Raw genomic sequence first — 18,649 nt, forward strand, 5'->3', positions numbered from 1 at the left:
ATGCCATTCATGTTCACTTGGAAGCAAATTACGTCATTTGCCGCAATGCACGTCGGGAAAGTTTCCCGACGGAGCATGCGCTCTACGCTCGGCGCCGGAGCGTGCCTAATTTAAATGATTCCCGCCCCCTACGGGATCATTTACATTAGGCGCCCTTACGCAGGGCAAGTTTACACAGCGCACACGCAATTTACGGAGCTACTGCTCCGTGAATCGCGGGTAGCGCAGGAAATTTGCGGGGGCGCAGGGCAAAAACGCTGCCCTGCGCCTCTGTAAAAAAGGGACAATTCTACCTGAATCTGGGCCAGTGTTTTCAATTTTTGGGGGGAAATCAGGGATTTACAAAGATTCACTTTTATAGTGTTGCCCGAATTCTTTGACCAGCAGGTGGCGAGAAAAATGATACCGAGAACACACAAAATGAACCAATGCTGCCACCTGTTGATAGTTTTACACAATGCAGCTGAAGTTGAGCACACATATAAACTATATGGAACTACAGTACTTGTCTGAACACTGTTTATAAAACATTAGGGATACCCAACAAATGTTTATTTTGCTGTCCATATGTACAAATCTTTGGACCCCTTTCACACTGCTTTTCGGCTGTTGGTGGGTGCTTTTAACCCCAAAGAAGAGGTTAATAACGCTCTTGTTGTGGCGCTCCTGAAGCGGTTTTTTAGGCGCTTTGGAAGCACTTTCCATTCATTTCAATACAAAGACATTTTAGATAACTGTACAGTTTGTGGAGGCCCATATCTGTTCTAGCACAGTCGTGCCCCTGTGCACAAAGCCAGATCTGTGAAGACATAGCTTGATGAGTTTGGTGTGGAGGTACTTGAGTGGCCTGCACAAAGCCCTGACCTCAACCCCACTGAACACCCAAGGGAGTGCTCGCCAAACTGCAACAATTTGCTTGCTTTTGCCATCGATGAGGCACTATTCCTCCCACTGCTACCAACAACGAGGCACCACTCCTCCTGCTTAAACCAACAATGGGGCATTGTTTATTCCCACTGACTCGGGGTGTTTTCTACTCCTATTAGCCACAATCTGGCCCCTTAAACCTGAAGGACAGTCAATTGCCTACTTGTTTAGAAAGAATGGAGACCCATGAGAAACCAGGTCTTATCATCCAACATCAGTACCTGACCTCACAAATGTTCTTTTGGCTTTGGAAATTAGATTTTCACAGATGTACTCAAAAATCTTGTGGAAGTCTTCCCAAAAGAGTGGAGGCTATTTTAACTTCAAAAGTGGAGACTCCATATATATGCCCATAGTTTTGGAATGAAATGTCCAACATGTTTATATACAGTGGCCCGGATTCAGAAACAAGATACGACGGCGTATGTCCTGATGCGGGCCGTCGTATCTATGCGCCTGATTCAGAGAATCAGTTACGCCTAGATATCCCTAAGATCCGACTGGTGTAAGTGTCTTACACCGTCGTATCTTAGGCTGCATAATCACGCTGGCCGCTAGGTGGCGCTTCCGTATAGTTACGCAAGGAATATGCAAATTAGGTATTTATGCCGATTCAGAAACGTACGTCCCGCCCGCACATTTTTTTACGTCGTTTACGTTAGGATTTTTTCGGCGTATAGTTACCCCTGTTATATGAGGCGTAGCTAATGTTAAGTATGGCCGTCGTTTTATGTAGTTTGCGTAAGTCGTTCCCGAATAGGGCTGGACGTCATTTACGTTCACGTCGAATCCAATACGTCCTTGCGGCGTACTTTGGAGCAATGCACACTGGGATATTTTACGGACGGCGCATGCGCTGTTCAAAAAAAACGTCAAAAACGCAGTGTCAAGTAAAATTTAAATAAAACACGCCCCCAACATCCCCATTTGAATTAGGCGGGCTTACGCCCCAACACATACGTTACGCCACCGTAACTAATACTTTTTGTGTGGACCTCCGGTTTAAGTGCTAGGCTATCAGTAAAAAGCACATTTACTTGACTTATCCCTTGCTCCTGCGGGGTTCTCCTCCATGCTACCAGTCCCCTGAAATGTATCCTCTTTGGTGCTGTGAAATCCTCACATATGATTTAGGACCACCAGTCTTGCATTGTTAAAGAGGAGGTCCAGCCCCCCCACAAAATATTTAAGTCAGCAGCTACAAATACTACAGTTGTTGACTTTTGATATATGGACACTTACCTCATGAATAAGTCACGTGACCAGTGACGCAACGCGTGGGGGAGGAGCTTGAGTGACGGGACACACGGATGTGCCGAATGAGGAACTCGATCTACTGAGCAGCATACACATCGTATTTAATCTGAGGATTCGTGAGTGCTATCACTGCATTTTGGCTGTTTCCTTTGCGTATGCAGTATTATGCTATGTTGGTTTTTTTCCCTCTCTTTCTTTGCATACACCTTGTGAACAGTGTTGGTGGAGCGGGCACCCTGATCTGATCCTTGTCTGTTTTGATGATAGCATTACAAGTGAATATCAGCCTAATCACCCGAGACACAGTGCCTGTGTGGTGCGGGAGTGTGCCGCTGAATTGATCCATGTTATCAGTGAATGGGACTAATGAATCACTAACATGAACTGTTGACCTCTATGTTTACCATTAGGATCTCCATCCCCAGTTACTGCTGATGCACTTTATCACATAATTAGTTGATTTTAGCGCAGCATAATATAAGTTTATGGACACTTACCTCGCCACCATTCCTGGTAAGGGAACCCGGCAGTGAAGCCTAATTTGTCCAGCGGCGGAGGAGGGGGGTGAACTTTCGGGAGATCAAGCCGTGGTCCGTCTCCCGGGAGTGGGGAATGGTACCTGTCAGAACCGGGTACCTGTTCCCCCCTCTCCCCCTGAAAAGTGCCAAACGTGGCACCGGAGGGGGGAGGAGACGGATAAGTAGAAGTTCCACTTTTGAGTGAAACTCTGCTTTAATGAGGACACTGAGGGCTTGCCCACAACCTCGAGTTTCGGACAGAAGAAGCATGTGCCCACTGCCAGAACTACAAAAGTAGTTCTTTTACATGCAGCTTTAAGTTACTGTTAAAAATGGGACAGGGATTCACTGGATCCCCCATGCCCCCCCCCCCCCCCCAGTGAAATGTTAAGGGTTCTAAAGGACCCTTGTACCATACACTAATAAATGAGCAGATTGATTTTTCTTGTGAGTATTTGTTGTAAATGGGATTGAGCCAATCACAGATCATCTACTCACTACTATCAACAAGTGTTTAACTGTCTAAGGTCCCCGGATTTCAGGGTCAGTCCCAGATTGTCCCTAAAATGACTGCTGAAGAAATATGCTTGGTTTTCGGTATTTGCTGCCTGTACCATGGTGGATGCCAAGTTTGGTATTTATTAATTACCAATAATGTTTTACAGATCACATTTAACAAACATCAATACAAGGTCTAAAATTGGAAACATATTTAAAAAAAAAAAAAAAAAAAAACTAAAATGCTATTTGCAAGTTACTAGGGACACCTAGTGGTAATATTATATTAGTTCACACATGTTACAATAATTGAGCTATTTGAAAGCGTACTAATAGTTAGAATTCACATGAATCATTTGTCATAGGGCATATGTCAGTATTACCAACTTGCAATACTTTGCAAAACACAGCACTTGTTTCTTGCTATATGTAGCAAGAGGAGCTGCTGGTTTGTTTTGGGTGGCATGTGAGTCCGCCGTCTAGGGTAGTTGATGAGAGCCGTAGTAATGGAATGTCCACAGGTGTCTTTTTCTTGTGCTTTTATTTACCCAACAAGGTAAAACAGTTGAACTTGGTGAAGAATAGAAGAATAGCAGAGATGGAGAACACAGATTCAGGTGTAGGTAGAAGGAAACAGTCTTCCAACGACAAACTTTACTTCGCCACTCCAGTCAGAATGGGTATAGGGCACCTGGACAGGCCTCTCTCACAAGCCTGGCAGCCAGAATAACACTCGAACTTGGGGTTAAGTCTCTGCCACAGACCCTCCCAATGGTTGCAGAAAATAGTGGTCTGAAGTCCCCTTGACTGGACTTGACACCTGGATCTCCTTTAGGTAGTTAGATTAGGGTACCGACTGATAGGCAACAACATCCAGCCTCTCACTGTCCGGTACCCCTGGTACCCGATGGATGGTCAGGCCCCTATTGGAACACCAGCCTCTCTTGGCACTCCTCAGACAGACTCTCCACCGAACAGCTTCCTCAAACAGGTCGACAGCCCAGGACCTCTTTAGGTGGAACCCAGTCGATTACTGAGTCCCAAGTGGCAGATCAATTTTTCCGGGCCAACGTGGTTCCGAAGCCAGGATCTCTACGTAGCACGTGCACCTCGGCCCGGAAGGTGCCGTCAAGTGGCTACCGTGAAGGTGGGCACCACACGAGGAGAAGACCCAGGAAAATGGCGTATGTCCCATAAATACCCCTCCCCAGCATGCACAGCGAGGATGCCTCCTCCTGATAGGCTGCTGGGAAAAAGTATCCAGTCCTTGACTCCACTGCTGCCACCTGCCGACCTGGGGTGGACATGCACCCTAGGAAAAACAGCATGAGCCCACAGCACAGCCAAGCTGGGAAAAAAGCTCCAAATTTGAACTAACAATGGTCAGAGTTACTTAACTCTCTGACCCCCTCTAAATTTCAATAGCACCGGTTCTGAAAAGTAACAAGGCGCTACACATATAATATACAATATTGGTGCTCCCTTCAGGGCCCCGTAAAAAAAAAAAAACATTTGCCATGCATCTGATATTTCTCTAAGGCCTCGTACACACAACCGAACATGTCTGCTGAAACTGGTCCGCGGACCAGTTTCAGCAGACATGTTCGGTCGTGTGTACAGCCGACCGGACAAATGTCCGGCGGATCGGACAGGTTTCCAGCGGACAAATGTTTCTTAGCATGCTAAGAACACATGTCCGCTGGAAGCCTGTCCGTCGGACATGTTCGGTCGTCTGTACGACTTACCGTGCATGTCAGCTCGGCCGAAAGCCCTCGCATGCGTCGAAGTGATTTGACGCATGCGTGGAAGCATTGACCTTTCAGGGTCGCGCACGTCGCAGCGTCATCATCGCAGCCACGTCGCGACTACGTCACCGCGTTCTCTGTCCGCGCGGATTTCGGTTTTTAATGGTGTATACAGCCATCAGAACGAAATCAACGAGCGGACATGTCCGATGAAAACGGTCCGCAGACCGTTTTCATCGGACAAGTCCGATGGTGTGTACGAGGCCCTATAGTGACCATACATGGATACATTTTATATACAAAAGATTCATGTGTCAAAAGATTTACTGCTTGATTGAAAATGTGCTCAAAAGTTTGTTCAATATGCTCTACCCTCAGTGATCATACTGAACTATCTACTTTCCTACGATTGGATTGTGCGCCTGGGCCAATCAAAATCATTTTAAATAAATTGATTGATTGATGATACAGTATGTAGCGTTTCAATAATTTGTAGATCTGATCATATTATGCAATTCTGTGAAAAAATGTTTGATTAGAATGTTTCTCCACGCAAACCGAAAGAAAAACTATAGGACAACAGGCACACCACCCACCATCCTTGGACAACCCATCACCCCAAGCACTAAAGTCAAAAGCCTCCGAGTCATCTTTGACTCAGACATGACCATGGAGGCACCAATAGGATCAGTAGTCAGTGGATCCCACCATCTTCTCCACCTGCTATGTAGACTCATCCCCTTCATCCCGGAAGAGGACACAGTAGCTGGAACAATTCTTCCCCTCTGAGGTACAGTATGTGTGTGATCGCAGCATACGGTACATAGGTGTGTATTTTTCTGCAGACATATAATACACAGATTTTCACCAAATTTTCAGTTTAATTATAACAATTGGCAAGTAGAAACATAACAGAGAGGAGTATTCCCTCCCTCTCTTGTTGATAATAAACCTTAATGCTGATTATTAATATAACCTACATGGCGTAACCATAGTACTTTTTAAGATGTTAATTAGGCCTATGCTATTGCCATTAACTAATTTTAATCTCACCCAAGCATTAGTCTCCCTATTTCCTAAAGTTAGGATTTTAGTGCCTTGCACGTCCGGAGGGATGCGAGGGCAGTGTGCCGCTTTTATTTCTTTTGTTTTGTGCAAATGTGACTTGCTGGCGGTTTAGCCGTCTGCATTGTGGCATTTACACTCTTTTTGCCTACTGGATGTCAGATATGCATGAGGAATCGTGATGTAACTTGTAGCCTAAACGGCACTGCGTCTGCTGCAGATAGATTTTTGATTTGGACCAATGATTAGTGTTTCCGGGACTACATATTCCATCATGCACCAGTGATCGGGCACGCCCCCTGAAGACGTTCTATCCAACGAAACGTACGTCGGAGGCGGACCCGATCACGTGACGTGCCTTTCCCTGCTCGTGGAGCTCGTGTAGCTGTCAGCTGGGACGCCAAGCGACGCTACAAAGGTAGCGTCTTTACTGAAGTGACCCACACACCTATCGTACTGCAAGGTAGCGGTGACAGGCTCGCAGCCCCAGTGCCGGGTAGGCACCCCTACAGTAAGAGGCCATTTTGGCTGCTTGTTTTATATTTTTTCTACTTTGTATTTTTAATAAATTTTTATCAGAATTACACTATTGGTACCTCCATTGTTTTTTTGCATATCCTAATTGGGACGTCCTGGGATGAGGATATTATCTGCTTTCTGTCCGATGTGTATGCAGGCACAATCCTGCATAGGCTCAATTGACTAACTTTTTAACTAAAGTAGTCTACCTCTTCTGGTAAGCGCATCCTTTTCTCATCAGCACAGTTATTGGGTGGTTAAGAAGACTGGAATGTGGTGGTGGCATTTTCCTTTTTTTCACTAAAAAGCAAGATTATATCAACCAAGAAGAATTTCTTTCACGTTTTGTGTACTTCGTTTGTGACACATTATTCACAAGATTTGGGACTATAATGTAATGTGTTCATGACAAAGAGACATTGTTTTGAAATCTTATATTTAATTATAGTTTTTTGTATTTAATATATATTTTCTTTCACAGGATCATTATATTTATTTATCTATCACTGAGTGGTATAGCGCCCTCTACCTATCTCTTCATATATTACAATCAGCATTGTTTAAGAGGTGCAGCTTATTTTGTTTTTTATATTTATTTTATTATATTTTTGGCGCTGAATTTCACTTTTTCAATGTCTAAGATGATGCCTATGTGTGGTAATCATAGACAGAATTACAGCCTGTGAAGTCAAAGAGGACCAAGTCACCAAAGCAAAAGTGGTTTATATTGACACATACTCTGTCATTTCCTGAGCTTAATTAAAGACTGAGAACCAGACAGTTGGGAAGAAAGCACTGAGTGCATTAAATAGAGGAAGACATTTAATTAATCAGGCTGCAGATGGACATTCATGGGCACTGACCCTTAGATTGCTTCTTCAAAGTTGTTTATTTAAAAAAATAGTTTTTTTCCAGAAAATTCCCTCTTAAAATTGGGGTGCGCGTTATACGCCGGCACACGTTATACGCCAATAAACACGGTATATGGTTTTTACTAACTCCAAAGAAAAAATTAGTATTAGAAAATTGTAGAACGTATGGCCAGCCTAATGAGTACTAATGCCCAATCACTTCTAAGCAGGAAGCAAAGTGTGCATACTTATTGAGAAAATATGGCTGAACCCATGTACATGTAGAACACGGGTGTCAAACACAAGGCCCGTGGGCCGAATCCGGCCCTCCAGGCCATTTCATGTGGTCCTCGCACCTCTCCAGCAGCTGCAGGAGAGCTCCAGCCCTCCTCTGGTCCTCCTCCAGACCCCTACTTTTTGCTTTCAAGCAATGCATCAATCTTCTTTCCAGCAGCAGCATAAGGAAAGGGGGGTGCACTGTGATGTAAAGGGAGAGTGGGGGACTCCGCTTCTGATGGTGGGGTAGCTTTTGACATCTAATGTAAGGGGAGGGGATGGGATGGAAATCTAATCTTACCCTTTTGAGGGCAATCATAATGCTGATGCGGCCCACAATTAAATTGAGTTTGACACCCCTGGTGTAGAATGCAAATGATCAAAACAATATGGTAGAAGCCTTAGATTGCAAAAAGGATTATTTACTATTAGAACAGTTAAAAAAGTGGAACTCCCTCCCCCATGATGTGGTTCTAGCCGAGTGTCAGTGTCAGGCAGAATATACAGGGCTATAGAAATTATTAGGGAATAAAAACAACACACAGGTTGAACTCGATGGACCTCTATGTTTTTCAGCCTCAAAAACTATGTAAAAGGAACAGTGGCGTAGCGTGGGTTGTCAGCGCCCGGGGCAAGGTAAGTAATTTGCGCCCCCCTAATCCGCTGACTTTTCGCACGCCCCGAGTCCATTCCCTTCCTACAATAGTACTGACCTGCCTGATTCCTATACTGACCACTATACTAACCTCTAGACTGACCACTACACTATACACTGACCTATCTTATTCCTATACTGACCCTTACACTAACCCACCTGATCAACCACTACACTACACACTGATCTACCCGATTCCTATACTGACCACTACACACTGACTACTACACTATCCACTAACCTACCTTATTCCTATACTAACCACTACACAATACACTATCCACTGACCACTACACAATAAACTACCCACTGACCGCTACACAATACACCCAGTGACCGCTACACAATACACCCAGTGACCGCTACACAATACAACCAGTGACCGCTACACAATACAACCAGTGACCGCTACACAATACAACCAGTGACCGCTACACAATACACACAGTGACCGCTACACAATACAACCAGTGACCGCTACACAATACACACAGTGACCGCTACACAATACACGCAGTGACCGCTACACAATACACGCAGTGACCGCTACACAATACACGCAGTGACCGCTACACAATAAACTACCCACTGACCGCTACACAATACACACAGTGACTGCTACACAATACACACAGTGACCGCTACACAATACACACAGTGACCGCTACACAATACACACAGTGACCGCTACACAATACACACAGTGACCGCTACACAATACACACAAACACAGTGACCGCTACACAAACTACCCACTGACCGCTACACAATACACAGACTGACCGATACACAATACACAGACTGACCGCTACACAATACACAGACTGACCGCTACACAATACACTACCCACAGACCACTATACAATACACACTGACACTACAGCATTGGTGCATTTTACTAAAGAGGCATTGGTGGACTACAAGGCCCAGCATTTTACTATAGGAGGCATTGGTGGACTACAAGGTCCAGCAGCTGGGCCTTGTAGGCCACCAATGCCTCCTAAAGTAAAATGCTGGGCCTTGCAGTCCACCAAAGCCTCCTAAAGTAAAATGCTGGGCCTTGCAGTCCACCAAAGCCTCCTAAAGTAAAATGCTGGGCCTTGTAGTCCACCAATGCCTCCTATAGTAAAATGCTGGGCACATAGACTTTCCGGCTGCTCCCTCCCTAGTCTCCCCAGACCAATACCTACTCCCCCCCCCCCCCCCGGCCAGCAGAAAAAATCACGAGGGAGACGAGTCTCTAACCTGTTTTTTTTCTTCCTACTCTGCTTCTGCGCCGCCGGTCACACTGCATGCCCGGGCCGCCCCGACGGGAACATGTTCACCCATGATCCATTCCGTGGAGGTTGAGGAGGAGGCGGAGACAGCGAGCGTACAGTCACAGCTTGCATCGTAGACCAGCCCCGCTCCCCGCGGTTGAGAATAGACCAGGCCAGGCCGCCACACGTGATCACTTGAACCAATCACGGGATGCCGGGGGCCGACCTGAGACTAAACATGGCAGCCGGAGAACGGCGTCGGACGAAACTTAATACGGAACTTTCGGACGGTGACACATACTGGCGCAGGATTTCGCCCCCCCTCAGCTCAGCGCCCGGGGCAGACGCACCAGCTGATACGTATAACGAACGGCGCATGCACCGTCCCGTGGACGCATCCTCAGAATCACGTCGGAACAACTGCCTAAGATACAACGGATCACTGCCTTCGGCGTGAACGTAACCTACGCCCAGCCATATTCACGTCCAACGTAAACAAAGTAAAATACGATGGCTTGTGTTCGCTGGCGCAGACCTTTGCATGTCTGCTGCTGAGTTACACCTCCTTTATGGCGAATAACTTTACGCCGGGCGTACAACTTACGCAAACCGCGTATAGTATGCGCTGGTCGCGCGTACGTTCGTGAATCGACGTATCTCCTTCATTTCCATATTCGAATAGGAAAGCAATGGGAGCACCACTTCCGTCCAGCGTAAATATGCGCCCACGATACGACGGCGTAGGAAAGTTACGTCGGTGAGATGAAGCCTATTTTTAGGCGTATCTTAGTTTGTGGGTCGGCGCATAGATACGACGGCGCACATTTGTACTTACGTTGGCGTATCTTGATACGTCGGCGTAAGTGCTTTGTGAATCCGGGCCTTAGTCTTTAAATGGTTAAACTGAGAACTTGTACACACAAGTCCAGTCCATTGACAAGTATGAACATTGTGGGCCGGATTCAGATAGGTTAGCGGATCTTTAGATCCGCGTAACCTATCTGATTTACGATCCACCGCCGCAAGTTTTTGAGGCGAGTGCTTAATTCAGAAAGCACTTACCTCAAAACTTGCGGCGGCGTATTGTAAATCCCCCAGCGGAATTAAAATTCCGTGGCTAGGGGGAGTGTACTATTTAAATCAGGCGTGTCCCCGCGCCGATCGAACTGCGCATGCGCCGTCCGCAAATTTTCCCAGCGTGCATTGCTTCAAATGACGTCGCAAGGACGTCATTGGTTTCGACGTTAACGTAAATTACTTCCGGCCGTATTCGCGAACGACTTACGCAAACGACGTAAAAAATTCAAAACTCGGCGCAGGAACGACGGCCATACTTAACATAGGGGGTAACTTTCCGCCGGAAAAAGCCGAATACAAACGACGTAAAAAAAAAAGCGCTGTGCGGTCATTCGTTTCTGAATCGGCGTAAATGCTCATTTGCATATTCAACGCGTAAAAGACACGGAAGCGCCACCTAGCGGCCGGCCTGGAATTGCAGCCCAAGATCCGACGGTGTAAGTCACTTACACCTGACGGATCTTAGGGATATCTATGCGTAACTGATTCTACGAATCAGTCGCATAGATACGACCGACCGGCCTTAGAGATACGACGGCGTATCAGGAGATACGCCGTCGTATCTCCTATCTGAATCTGGCCCTGTATCTCTTTGCTTCTTTTCTCAGACTTGGCAGGCTGCCCAGATAGGAGAGACAGAAGTTATTTGCAAGTCGCACTGAAGTTTTAAATCTGCCTTTTTTATCGGCACAATTGGCCAAAGCCGATTAATTAAAAAATGCCAAATACCGGTCGTCCTCTAGTCGTGACCCCCTAGGGTCAGGTGTCACGTTCAGAGTATTGTTTTGCCAAAGCTAAACAAAATGAGGTACAGGTTAAATCTGAAGGGAGTAGACCGCACTAAAACCTGGTGCAAGATCTTTTTCTCCTTTTTGCTGCTACATAATAATTGTACATGTGCAATTTACACTCTTAACATCTAACTTCTATTCTACAATCTTTTTTTGTTTTTCACAGATCAGCAGAATTACAATGTGACTTTGGAGAACGTTCTGACCCGATGTCTAGAGAACCGGAAGAAGTGGAACATGTTAATGAAGGAGAGAAGCTGTTCTGATCCCTGGGCCTCCTCATTGCCTGACACTTTAATAAAGGACAGCCCCCGCGGTTCTCCCTTGCTCCTCGCTCATTCTTCAGATCGTCTCCTAAACTGTAAGGCCTCGTACTCACGACCAAACATGTCTGCTGAAACTGGTCCGCGGACCGGTTTCATCGGACATGTCTGCTCGTGAGTACTCGGCCTAATAGGTAGATTCAGAAAGAGTTAGGCCGGCTTATCTACAGATAAGCGGCGTAGGTGTAGATATGCGCCGGCACGCATTTGTTCCGTACCCACAGAACAAGATAGGCCTGAAAATAGGCTTTTTCCGACCGATGCAACTTTTCTAAGGCGGGCGCATATTTAGGCGCGACGCATCTTCCGCTTGCATTGATTTCCTATTTAAATATGCAAATTACGGAGATACGGCGATTCGCGAATGAAAGTGCGCCAGACTTAGGCTAAGCCCGGTGCAATCAAGTGTTACATCAGGCCTAAAGTTATTCCACCAAAAAGGTGGAATAACTTTGCACCAGGACACAGGTCAGCTGGAGAGCAGCTACAGCAGCAGCATTACGGACGAGCTGAGGAAGCCGAGCACCCACACTTGCAGGACAACACATCTGTGTGCCAACATGCCAGGGGCAGGCGTGCTCCTAGCACTACTAATGGGTCCACGGACTCGTAGGAGGGAAGGGGAGCGGATCTACCGAACGCGCATGAACGTCTTTGCCATGGGGGAAGCAGAGGTGTATCGCATCTACAGATTTAGCCGTGAAGCCATCCTGGATTTAACCAGAACCCTGCAGGATGACATCACCAGCAAGACACATCGTGCACATGCAGTGCAGCCACTGATCAAGGTACTGGCAACACTGCATTTCTTTGCCAGTGGATCTTTTCAGCGTACAAGTGGATCTGTGGCTGGGATGTCACAATCCACCATGAGCAGATGTGTGCACCAGGTTGTCCCCGCAATCCTCAGACGCATGTCCCACCACTTCATCAGACCCACCCAGCAGCATCTGCAGCAGAAGGCAATGGAGGATTTCTATAGAATTGACAGATTCCCACGCACCATGGGGGCCATTGATTGCACACATGTGGCACTACGGCCCCCCCCCCCCGTGAGACAGAGCACATATACCGCAATAGGAAGCACTGGCATTCAATCAATGTACAGGTGATAACCGATGCCCGATGCCTCATATGGCACGTCCGTGCCAAACACCCTGGATCCAGCCATGACAGCTACATATACCGTCAAAGCAACATCCCAACAGATTTTGACCAGAACATGTAGGGGGACACCGGGCTGGTTGGTGAGTGACATGGGTGTCAGGTATGACTGTCCCCCTCCATGATGCAGACATCACGAGGGGCACATGCATGACTAACATCCTCCTGTCTTTTCCCTTCCAGGTGACTCTGCATATGTACTTGGACCCCATCTCATAACTCCATACCGGACTCCCCAAACCCCAGGAGAACAAAGATACAATGAAGCACATGCACATACCCGTGGAGTGGTGGAACGCACCTTTGGCCTCCTGAAGTCCCGTTTCCGATGCCTGGGTAAGTCTGAGGGGACCCTGTTGTATTCCCCAAACTTTGTGTGCCAGATCATCGGTGCATGTTGCATGCTGCACAACTTCGCCATGAGAAAGGGCCTGCAGATTGACATACGTGATGACCTGACCCCCGTGCCACACACTCCCCCCATAACCGAGGCTACCCCGTCTGCTGTGGGAGCAGAAGTCAGAAGACGCCTCACAGAAGACATCTTTTCACGTTAAACACACACATTCATCATGACACAAGTAGAATGCACGCATGCACACCACTGTGGGCCCTAGCACACACACATCACATCCTCATCAAATTGGATTAGACCAAAGTACACCACACGGTACTAGGGAGCAGCAACGCCACGCCAAGGCTCCAATTATGTCACTGTACATTCATACACCTTTCACACGGCAGAGGGTGACACCCCTTTGCCAGCAGGAGTGACACCCCCTCCCATTCACACACCAGTCACACTGTAGCAGCACTCCTCACCGTGTGCTTGCACAAATAAAAGGAAAGCATCACCTGAGGCTTTTTTCAAAAATCAAGCCCATCACCAGAGCAGAAAAAACACAAAAAAAAGGCATTTATTTGCCCTTATGCTGGCTGCGCCTGCTGCCAGCTGTTTGGCTCCTCAGCTGCCTGGGGGGAGCCTGGGGGGGGGGGTGGGAGATCTGGAGGTGGGTCATCCCCAGGTGGCCCACTCCTGGCAGGCGACGGCTGCCTGGCCTCCAAGGCAACGGCAATCCTGCTGAGGATAGAAAGAGATTTCTCTGTATAAACAGAAAAAACACTGCGCTAACGTGTGAAATCAAATATGTGTCAAACCATGTGAAATGAAATAAGAAGCTGCCAGTATTAATTACTAAATACCATAGTAAACAAGAAAGAAAAAAAAACAAGATAATACAGCGCTACTAACTTGACCTGTGAGAAAATTGAGTTTGAAACAAATAATGAATGACCAATATCAATTGTGATCCTGATAAGTGAGCTATAAAATTAAAAAGTTCAAAATGTAAGACCCATCCAAATGAATGAATGAGTGCAGTATATAGGATAATACAATTTATAGTCCATAAAAAAAATCAGTGAGTTGAGTCCATCTAAGTATCCACAAGTGTCTGCGTTTAAAAAGATCCTCCACCGGAGATAAAGAAGAAAGACACCCAATGTGTGGGAAATTAAATCTCCTTACCAGAGAAAAAGACCGGGCTTTCAACGGTCTTATAAGATGTAAGGATGTTTAAAGTCTTCCCTGAAAAGACTACTCCAGATACTGCTACTACACCAGCACAAGAACTCCAAGGGACAAGATCCTAATCAAATCCACTCCAGTGAGCAATTGGCGTTGATGAAATTCATAAAATAGAGAATGATGGGAAACCACATAGTGCGTTACTGTATAAGAGGTTGATTTAATAAAAACAGGTGTGCACTTACAATTAAAACTTGATACAATCGCATGTGGGATATGGCGTGGAGAGGATGGCGTTTCCTCGAATCCTCCGTCTGCTTCGTGCCTCCGTTCGTCACGTGTCTCTCCGTCTGGCGTGATGACGTCACTACGGCTAAGCTCCTCCTACGCGTTTCGTCGCAATACAGACATCTACGGGGATAGGCTGCCTAGGCGAGCGTCATCACAAAGCTCTCTATATATAGCCACATCCGCCATGATGGATGAGGGCAAAATAATAGGAACTATGGGAGAAAAAGGACGAAGCGTGCACATGTTAACGTGCAACGCACAAAACGAAGCAAATTACGGAAGAAAATAATAATAATAAGATGGATGCCATCTTGTGGACAAAAAGGAGTAAAACACATGGACGGAGTATATGCAGCAGCAGAGGAAAACAAGGAAATACCATATCAACTTCACATAGCATAAAATTACATACTAAAAAGTTTAATATTTACCATACAAAAATATAATCATGAGACAAAGAAAATTCATATCATTTGAAATATACATTTCCATAATTAAAAATATGAGAATTAAAAACGCCCATTAATGAAGAGGGGGGAGGTGGATAATGGAAGGGTGAAACAAAAAAAGTGGACAGGACAAAAATCATGCATTATTTAAAAAACAATTGATGTCCCAGTCCACATTCAACCCATGAGGCCTATATGATCGCATATTGAAAATCCAGCGGGTCTCAAGCTGGGAAATGGTACGCACTTTATTTGTACCCCTCCAATGTGGACACAATTTTTCCATAGGTAACCTTCTTGAATGATCAATATATTGTTCAGGATGTCAGTATGTCTAGACATCCTGAACAATATATTGATCACTCAAGAAGGTTCAGGCAGGAATATGATACACCCCCAGTGTATGAAAGGAACCAGTCACCTCGTTTTTTTCCCATGGACAACACCAGGCCAAAAAGGACTCACGAAGAAAGAGGGGTGTCAGAGGGGGGAGGAGGATCAGGTCCAAAGAAAAGAAAACAATAAATATATCAGGAGTTTTCAATCTTAGTTCAGCCCAACTTTCATCAGGTGAGCAGACTCTCCTCAGTCAAGGTCTAAAGTTTTCTCCAGTCTAATAGCAGGGGCAGCCAATGCTAAACTATACCGGCGTTCCCGCGTCGCGACGTTCAAATTTTACGTCGTTTGCTTAAGTGAATGGTGAATGGCGCTGGACGCCATTCACGTTCACTTTAAAGCAAATGACGTCCTTGCGACGTCATTTGCCGCAATGCATGTCGGAAAAGTTTCCCGACGGAGCATGCGCTCTACGCTCGGCGCGGGAGCGCGCCTAATTTAAATGATTCCTGCCCCCGGCGGGATCATTTACATTGCGCGCGCTTACGCCGGGCAATTTTGCCGGCGCACCCTCGCAATTTACGTAGCTACTGCTCCGTGAATCGAGGGCAGCGCAAAATATTTGCGGGGGCGCAGGGCAAAATCGTTGCCCTGCGCCGCCGCAAATAGAGTGCAATTCTTTCTGAATCCGGGCCACAGTGAATTGAAAATGAAAAGAGTCCATATGATTGCAATAAGGAAACACCCAGTGATGATCAAGTTGACAGCTGCTCTATCTTCAATTAGTGTGGGGTGTTTCACATTTATGGTCACCTTTTTCGCAAAGGTTACCTTTGATATTAGCGCAACTATATATATTTTTCTCACTTCTTTACACTGTTATGTTTTCAGGTTAGTTGCTGCTTTCTTTTGTAGAGCTTCAGGCCATCATCATTTTTAGTTATCCTAGCGCAGTTTCTTTTTACCATTTTCTACCTAACATGTCATGCTTTAAAATGTCGCACACGTGGAATGGTGACAAATTACGGTACTTAAAAATCTCCAGGTTACCCGTTTAAGGTTACAGTGGAGGTCTTATTGCTCTCGTTCTAACGATTGTGGCGAAACCTCACATGTGCGGTTTGAACACCGTTTATATTTCTGGGCACGACTTACGTATGCGTTCGCTTCTGCACATGAGCACAGAGGAATAGGGTGCTTTAAATCTATATATATTTTTTTTACTTATTTTATTTATTTATTTATATTTTACACTGTCTCTTTAACCACTTAAGGACCGCCTAACGCCGATATACGTCGACAGAATGGCACGGCTGGGCACAATCACGTACCTGTACGTGATTGTATAATGCCCAGCCGTGGGTCACGGGCGCGCACCCGCGAGCCGGTCCGAAGCTCTGTGACCGCGGGACTCGCGGAATCGATCGCCGCTGGAGTCCCGCGATCGGTCCCCGGAGCTGAAGAACGGGGAAAGCTGTGTGTAAACACAGCTTTCCCCGTTCTTCACTGTGGAGCTGTCATCGATCGTGTGTTCCCTTTTATAGGGAAACACAATCAATGACGTCACACCTACAGCCACACCCCCCTACAGTTAGAAACACAAACAAGGTCACACATAACCCCTTCAGCACCCCCTTTGTGGTTAACTCCCAAACTGCAATTGTCATTTTCACAGTAAACAATGCATTTTTAATAAAAAAGAAAGATTTATTATTTTCCCCCTATCCATTGTAATCTGATCCCTGCACATGCTTCATTTAAAGTCCCGCTCTCTCTCTTTCTTTTTTATTATACAACCAGGGATGGAGGTGGTTTACTAACCACCTCATTTAAAGTCCCAAATTTGAACCCCCCCCCCCTTTTTCCAAAATGCATTTTTGATGCATTTTTTGCTGTGAAAATGACAATGGTCCCAAAAATGTGTCGAAATTGACCGAAGTGTCCGCCATAATGTCGCAGTCACGAAAAAAAAAAAAATCGCTGATCGCCGCCATTAGTAGTAAAAAAAATGTTTTTTTTATAAAAATGCAATAAAAACTATCCCCTATTTTGTAAATGCTATAAATTTTGCGCATACATATATAAAAACAGGTAGAAGAATACGTATCGGCCTAAACTGAGGGAAAATATATTTTTTTTATATATTTTTGGGGATATTTATTACAGCAAAAAGTAAAAAATATTGCATTTTTTTTCAAAATTGTCGCTCTATTTTTGTTTATAGCGCAAAAATAAAAACCACAGAGGTGATCAAATACCACCAAAAGAAAGCTCTATTTGTGGGGAAAAAAAGGATGCCAATTTTGTTTGGGAGCCACATCGTACGACCGCGCAATTGTCAGTTAAATCGACGCAGTGCCGAATCGCAAAAAGGGGCCTGGTCCTTTAGCTGCATTTTGGTCCGGATCTTAAGTGGTTAAATGTTTTATTTTTGATCACTTTTATTGCGGTCACAAGAAATGTAAACATCTCTTGTGATAGTACTAGGCAGTGACAGGTACTCTTTATGGAGGGATCTGGGGTCTATAAGACCTTGAACCCCTCCTTTTCACTTAAAACGCCAAGTCTGGCTGTTTTCAATACTGTAATTTTTTTTTTAAATCTGGTAAACCGGAAGTCATGTCATGATATTTCTTCCGGTTTACTAAATCCGAGACCCAATAAAAGCCGATTCTAGCATTGTTCGGGTCTTCGGCCAGGCGGTGGGGCCTCACGCTACTTGTAATAACAGCGACATCTGTTGTGATTACAAGAAAGCCGAATGCCCGCTCTATTAACCGGTACCAGGGTGATGCCTCCAGCTGCAGGCATTACCGCGGTACAACCTCTTGAAGCCGAAGGCCACATATTTGTGACACAGCACACTGTTGGGTGAATGGCTCTGGCTGAAGGTAGAGTTTAGGGTAGAGTTGAAGCAGCAGGGCGCTCTAGATAGATCAACCTGTATACTGCCTGTAAACCATGGCTGTAGCAGGACATCGGGGCACAGAAGCAGATCACCCTCCCCCTCCCTCCACCTACAGTCCGATCATCACAGATCACAGTACAAGGTAGATAGCATTACCTACCTAATGCAGCTCCGCTCAGGACGTGCGTTCCACGGAGATGCTGACCTGGAAG

This window comes from Rana temporaria, chromosome 9, assembly GCF_905171775.1.
Source record: "Rana temporaria chromosome 9, aRanTem1.1, whole genome shotgun sequence".
Lineage (NCBI taxonomy): Eukaryota > Metazoa > Chordata > Amphibia > Anura > Ranidae > Rana > Rana temporaria.